We start from the raw sequence: 7,371 nt of genomic DNA, 5'->3' as shown, positions 1-7,371 counted from the left end.
TATACCTAATTACTATAATAATACTATCCTTATTCTTCTTCTTCATCTTTCTTTACTCTTTTCAAAATTCTTTCCTTATCTCTCTACCTACCACTAACTCGATTGGCAAAATAACAAAGACTATGACTCTCTTGTTTGTCATGAAGAGATTATATTCTTTTAGGGAAAAAATAGGTTGAGTTTTCAAATTTTAGAAATCTAAATGCAATCATAATTTTCAATGTTAATTGGACAATTGAATCTTACATACTTGATAAGGTTGAACTACAACAATTTAGACTTCAAAATCTTCCAATGTCATATTGTATATTAATTGGTAACAAATGGAAGATGATAGGCATAATGTGACCATTTGAGATGACAATGTGAATTAAATTCGTTTCTTTTATTACCAATATATATATATATATATATGAAATGCAATTAAAATAATAAAAACAACTAACTAGACAATTGAACCTTACACATAATTCTATTTTTGTTATTTGATACTTTCATATTTATTAAATTTGATTCCAAGACTTTTGAACTCTGTTTTAATCGTACAACTTTATTTAATCAGTTGATATTTATGTAGAAAGGTCATTGATGTCCACTAATTTCAAATGTAATTATATTCTTGTTAGGTAATTAAATAAAATCCATTTATTTATTAAACACAGATTTGTCAGAAATTTATGACAATTAAAAGAAAAGAAAAGTCATTGTTTTATTTATTTATTTAAATTCTATCCTCCTAAACAACGTGGGGTGGTGGCGCAGTTGGCTAGCGCGTAGGTCTCATAGCTTAGAGTTATCCTGAGGTCGAGAGTTCGAGCCTCTCTCACCCCAAATTCTTTTTTTTTTTTTTTTTTTTTTTTTTTTCCCTTCATTTAATTTGTTTAGTTTTGGATTACTTTTAAATTTCGATAGAGCAGAAATATAAATCAATTTGGATTCCTTCATTTAATTTTTTTTTCCCTTAGTCTTGGAATCATGAGTCTCTAATTGACCTCTCGATATCTGAATTAAAATAGGTCAAATATAATTGCTAGTAAATTGTTATCCACTTATGGTTTTACTATTAAATTAATTTGGGTTCAGAATATATTAATAAAAAATAAAATTGATCCTAGATCATAGATGACTTGACTAAGACATATGCATTTCACAAAAAAAAAAAAAAAAAAAAAAAATCAACTACATATGTTTGGATTAAAAAAGAATCTAGCATATAAGTTTATTTTTTGGAAAAAAAAAAATATCATTTTGGTTCCTAAGATTAGAGTCTAGTTTTAATTTGATGTTTAGGATTAACGGTCAAATATCAAAGTGGGTGAATAAAAATTCGAGGATAAAAGTGTAAAATATTAAAACATAAGAATCAAATGAAAAACTAAATTCAAAATTCAAGCGTAAAAATGTAACATTATGAAGCTTAGGAGTGAATGGAAATTAAACTCAAACCTCATGGATAAAAATATATCATTTTGAAACTCAAAGTTTAGGTAAAAATTAGATTCAAAAGTCAAAACCTAGGGATAAGAAGAGTAATTTTTTTTCCTTGTAGAATGATGATTTAATATAGAACCAAAGCCAAAAGTTTATGTTTGAGCTCACATTTAACTTGACATAGATTAATGATGCTTGGCTTAGATTTATGTCCCTAGAAAATAAGCTAAGCAAGAAATTATTGAAGTCAAAATTGAAAGGCTAATCCAAACATTGCTCAAAGGCCATCGTTTTAAAGTTGGTCTCTTTAAACTATCTAATTTTGGACAAACCACAAGAGCCCAAAAAACCAAAACCATGGGATATATAAGAATATGAAGTCCAAGGGGTTGAATATTAGATTAAGCCTACAAAAGAAGAAAAAAAAAAAAATGGTCCCCCAAGTCCAAAGGGGCATCAAAGTTTAGAGTTCAAAGATTTGGTGACAACCCAAAGACAATCAAATCAGCTGACAATAATGTTTTCTCCATAGTTTGGAAAAGCTATTTCAAAAAGTTCTTTAGAGGTCCTAAAAGTCAACGATAAAATGTCGTTCGATTCAATATTATGCCCTTGACGAGATGGGGAATTAGTAATAATTTAGTAATTACTATGTATGGATTAATTACATTTTAGATATTTGTCAAAGTGGGTAAGCTCGACAGTAATTAACATATACTTGTCTTTTAATGTCAGATGTTTAAATTAACCCTCACTTGTGCTAAAAATTAGAGGTCATTTTTTTTTAGAGTAAGAACTAAGAATTAGAAGTCTGTTAAAATTTCATTGCCTTTGAAAACAAAAAATACACAAAAGACGTTAGATGTTGTGGGCCTTTAATCGGGTTTTAGGCACGAGGAGCAACCCAACAAGGCCCATCGAAAGCCTTTGCCCTTTTCTTCCAAAACTTTTCTTTGCTTTCCAAGAGCCTTAACGTAATGTCTTTCGACGTAATTTTAGCACATCCACACAATATTTTGGTAGTTAACGAATTTTGATTAATTCAATTAAAAAAATTTAGCCATTTAATCTCAAGCTCATTAGGTCTATTAGGTCTTTCTACCAATTTATAAGTGGATTAAACTTTAGAATAATATGTTGAGAGAATTTGAAATGTTTAAATTTGGTTTAAGGTTTGGATTATTATATTCGATATAATTAATGTTTAATTATCGAATGAAACGATTTTGGAGAGTTGAAAATATTTAAATTTTATTTACATATTAATTATACAAATAAATATTCATGTTTGGATTAGGTGTTTTATTAATATAATATTTGATATTAAATTAAATAATTATTTAAAATAAATTATTTTAAATTAATTTGAATTTGAATTTTTCAAATTCAAAATTAAATTTCTTTTAATTTAATTTGATTTTATCAGAAAATTACATTAAATAAAAGAGGAAAAATAATTAAAAAAATGAAAAGTGGGATTTTCCCACTTTTTTTCATTTCAATAACACCTAATCCAACCTTTTAGTGGAAAATTGAGTGTCAATCTCCTATTAAATCTAATTTGCATGTTCAAAATCAACAAACAGATTTTGATTTTAGGTAAAATGATTCGTGCAATTTTAATTTTGAAAAGAAATTTTTTTCGGTCAAAAGCTTTTTCTCCAACTCTCCAAATTCATCCCAAATCCCTCTCAATTTGAGTTCCACCATCCTAAGACCAAGAAAATAGAAGAAAAGATTAGTCTTCAACAAATTTGTGAGTAGATTGAAACAATTGGAGGGATTCTTCAAAACTAATCAAATCTGAAACCCTATTGTTTTATGTTGAACATGCACGCTAATTTACTAAAATTGATGTAGTTAGAGTGTTTAGGATGTTAATTGCTTCCATATGTTGATTGTCAACTCCATCATTTTTAAACTTTTTTAACCTTCAAAGGTATTTTTGACCCAAAACATTAATAATTTCTATCTAAAACTAACGGTAAAGATATGTTTACACTATTTTTAAAAGTTTAAGGGTATATTTAAATCGTTTGAAAGTCAAGAATATTTTAGACACAAATTACAAAGTTTAGGGGTATTTTATATAATTTAGCCTATTTTATTTTAATGCTCTCTCAAATTTAGTAAATATATATATATTTTTTTCTTCCATGTTTCCTTGTTTGTATTTTATTTAATGGAAATCTTAGACACCTAAGACATGAATATGTGGTTGTGATCTCGTTATCTCACAAAATTCTAAAAAATGAGTAGTGAAAATGACAAAATAAAACATTTAGCAATATAGAAACAATGTTTCTGTTTTTTTTCCCCTTAAAAAAATATAGGCAAGTACAACAAGTCTTTTTTTTTTTTTGGGAACAAATATCATGTTTGAATTGTCTTTTTTAATTTTGTTTATATGTTTTATATTTTTTTAATTTTGAATTGTATGCAGATTGTGTAGAATAGAATAAGAACGAGAATACAAATAAATAATTGTCATGCTTGAAATATTCGTTTTAGGGTGACGTAGGAATAATTTATTACATAATTAGTCCAGTTTATTCATTTAAGTTGATTACTTTAGTTTTTTTTTCTTTTTAAATAATTTGCTGATTAGCATTTAGGATTTTAAGATAATTTCCATTATTCGATTAGAAGAAATAATAATAACAAGAAAAATGGTCAAAAATGAAAAAAATAGGGAAACTATTTACCTAGTATAGGAAAAAAAAAAAAAAAGTCCAACAGAAACATGGAAACTTTTTTTAAAAATTCCAAAACTACCCCTACATATTTGAAAATCATTCTTGCATGTTTCCTCCTCCTCCTCCTTAATCACTATTGTTGTACCCCGTCCCTCGACAAGAAACAAAACAATGAAAACTTCCTCACTGTTTCAGTTTCAACAACTTCAACTACAATGAGATTCTTCTTCTTCTTCTTCTTCTCTTCCTTATTGTTTTAATTTCGACAACTTCAATGATAATTCTGCAACTTCAACTTCGATTTCAATTTAATATTCCGAATTCAATTGATATGATCGTCTATTTCAATTCATTTTCTTCTTCTTATTGATTTTAATCTTCTTCATCGTTGTGACATTGCCACACAACTAACAACTTTTCATTCTTCTTCGTGGATTCCATCAATCACAGGTACACTTCTTCTTCTTCTTCTTCTTCTTCTTCGATCCAAAAAATAGAATTCGTCTCTCCAGAAAATTGAAATGAGAAACAGTGAAGAAGAAAATCTTCTATGGTTTCATATCAATTGCTTAGTTTTTTCTTATTTTTCTTCTCTTTTTTTTTTCTTTTTCTTCTTCTTCACAAAATTTTGGATATAAATATTGGCATCTATCACCTCTATTTCTGACTATCATAGATAGATGCCTATGTTTGTCTATCACTGATAGAAAAAGATTTTTCTATTTATGATAGACAAAGATAGATGCCTATCTTCGTTTATCTCTTTGTTTTGTCCCTGTTTTATTTTGAATTTAATTCACTACTTTGTATTGTATTGTATCAACAATGTGAACTATTCATTGATAGGATAGAACTCTATCTCAAATTATCACAGTTAGACAGAGATAGACACCTATATTTAGGTTTATCTCTTTGTTTTGTCTCTATTTTGTTTTGAATTTAATTCACTACTTTGTATTGTATTTACTACACTACTACCAAAACAGTGCTTCTTAACGTTTTTTAAAGGTCAATAATCACTTTTCTTGACGTTTTAAAAAAAAGTCAAGGAAGCCAGTGTCAAGAATGTCGAAACGTTAAGAAAAGTGACACTTGACATTTAAAAAACGTCAAGAGGCACTAACACTTAACATATTTGAAATGTCAAGAATATGAACGTTCTTGACAAGGAAAAAATGTCAAGAATATCTATAATCTTGACAAGGAAAAAAAGTCAAGAAATTTGCTTGTGATTTTTTAAAGAAAATTTGTAATGTTGATGTTCTTACCTATAATTTCTTCTGTATTTTGATCCAACAACCACGTTTGATATATATATAACATACATTCATCAATCAAATAAAAAAATACACGCATTTTCAATCTTATATATCAACCAAATTTCTACCAATATCTCCTTATAAAAACTTCACTTCTTTAACATTGTCAATATTACAACCTCATAAAGTATTTCTAAGTTAAAAGAATATGGAAAACCCCATATGAACAATTCCAACATTAAAATCAACCCCATATGAACAACTTCAAAAGTATAACAACTATTAACCCTCATATGAGCACATTTCCTATTGTACAATCAACAACCCCATCCCCTCTAAGAATAATTAAAAAAAATTACACCTATCAATCCCGTATGAAGTAATCCCAGCCAAATCTTGCTCACTATGCTCCTGCCTCCACAAGAATAACGTAGCCCACCTTGAACTCGTCGCTTTGAGCACCTACATCAATGAAATTATATACAAAAACTACAATATATAGATGGAAACTTATAACTCCATGAAGTATTTTGTAAGTTAATTAGAAGAATATGGACAGACCCATATGGGTACTTCTTACAATCAACAAAATATGAACAGTATCGAAACAAACATTTCCAAACATTCTATCAAAATTATCCATCTACCCACATAACAACTATCACATGTACCAATCCAAAACTAACTTTGACCTTGTATTATGGTACCTAATTTTAGATCATACCTCTTGAAGGAAAAGCAACTAGACATAATAAAATAACGCCCAACAGCTCAAACGTCCACAAAATTACTTTTTATGAAGTTAGAACTTTTCTCATAGCAGCACCTTGACGTCAATAAAGAACCACTTCGTATAAAATATCCTACAAATGATACAAACACAAAGTTTCAAAAAAATATCCCCAACTTTGCTCAACACATCAAGATCAATAAAATATTCTACCAAAGGGAAAGAGCAAATGACTTCAAATAAAGCAAGAAAGATGCATTTAAACCAAGGAGGTAAATCAACTTTTGAAATGGTAATCAAGGCATACTTAAATGTGTGATTTTCTAGACAAAATGTATGCAATATACCAATAGCAATGCCAATAACTTTGAAAGTTATAATATCACATGTAGATCAAGAATATACATGAGAGATTAAGCCCTAACTTTGAAAGTTCAAGCCTCAAACCAAAAAAATAAAACATTAACTTTGAAAGTACATGCCTCAAACTAAGAAAATCAAGAATTAAACCTAATCTAAACTAAATCTACTTACCTTAATGAAGAATCTCTTCAAGATTGATGGAATAAAACCAAGCCCTAACTTTGAAAGTTCATATCTCAAACCAATAACAATATGAAAGAAGAAATTATGAGATTCAAGAATATACATGAGAGATTAAACCCTAACTTTGAAAGTTCAAGCCTCAAACCAAAAAAATAAAACATTAACTTTGAAAGTACATGCCTCAAACTAAGAAAATCAAGAATTAAACCTAATCTAAACTAAATCTACTTACCTTAATGAAGAATCTCTTCAAGATTGATGGAATAAAACCAAGCCCTAACTTTGAAAGTTCATATCTCAAACCAATAACAATATGAAAGAAGAAATTATGAGATTCAAGAATATACATGAGAGATTAAACCCTAACTTTGAAAGTTCAAGCCTCAAACCAAAAAAATAAAACATTAACTTTGAAAGTACATGCCTCAAACTAAGAAAATCAAGAATTAAACCTAATCTAAACTAAATCTATTTACCTCAATGAAGAATCTCTTCAAGATTGATGGAATAAAACCAATCCCTAACTTTGGAAGTTGATGCCTCAAACCAAGAACAATATGAAAGACGAATTTATTATGAGATTCAAGAATATATGTTCGAGAGATTAAATCCTAACTTTAAGCCTCAAATCAAAAAAATCAAACCCTAACTTTAAAAGTTCATGTCTCAAACCAAGAAAATCAAGAATTAAACCTATTCTAAACTAAAT

At 28.0% G+C, this 7,371-nt stretch overlaps 1 non-coding gene across 1 annotated transcript; it reads left to right on the top strand.

The window, feature by feature from the left end:
• The first annotated feature begins 747 nt into the window (after positions 1 to 747).
• On the top strand, positions 748 to 831 carry TRNAM-CAU (transfer RNA methionine (anticodon CAU)). The gene is given in 2 exon segments: positions 748 to 785; positions 796 to 831. It is a non-coding gene; the product is annotated as a tRNA-Met (tRNA).
• Positions 832 to 7,371: the final 6,540 nt, after the last annotated feature.

The sequence above is a fragment of the Benincasa hispida genome, chromosome 12, assembly GCF_027475165.1.
Source record: "Benincasa hispida cultivar pf3 chromosome 12, pf3_genome.v1.1, whole genome shotgun sequence".
NCBI lineage: Eukaryota > Viridiplantae > Streptophyta > Magnoliopsida > Cucurbitales > Cucurbitaceae > Benincasa > Benincasa hispida.
The sequence above is the reverse complement of the archived record's forward strand: the minus strand, read 5'-3'. Positions and strand labels throughout refer to the sequence as shown.